Source organism: Elaeis guineensis, chromosome 10, assembly GCF_000442705.2.
Source record: "Elaeis guineensis isolate ETL-2024a chromosome 10, EG11, whole genome shotgun sequence".
Lineage (NCBI taxonomy): Eukaryota > Viridiplantae > Streptophyta > Magnoliopsida > Arecales > Arecaceae > Elaeis > Elaeis guineensis.
Genome location: NC_026002.2, coordinates 20,172,709 through 20,173,013, shown reverse-complemented (window position 1 = coordinate 20,173,013; position 305 = coordinate 20,172,709).

Below are 305 nucleotides of genomic sequence, written 5' to 3'. Positions count from 1 at the left end.
CAAGAGGTTCAATATCATGAAGAAAGAACTTACAAAAGGTTAAGTATTCGGAAGCACCACTATCAAGGATCCAAGAATGATGAAAAGAATCAAGAGAGGCCTTACCAACAAAATTTACGGTACTTTGAGTCTTATCTTGTCCAAGAAGAAAAATAAGTTGCTGATATTGTGTAGGAGAAAGATCCGGTATTGAAAGATTCTGTCTGTATTCAATGGTGTAGTAGCATTCACGGCAACCCCTCTTTGGTGCTGACTATTGATCTCTGCTCCATTGCCTCTACCCTTAACTTGATCTTTGGATTGCC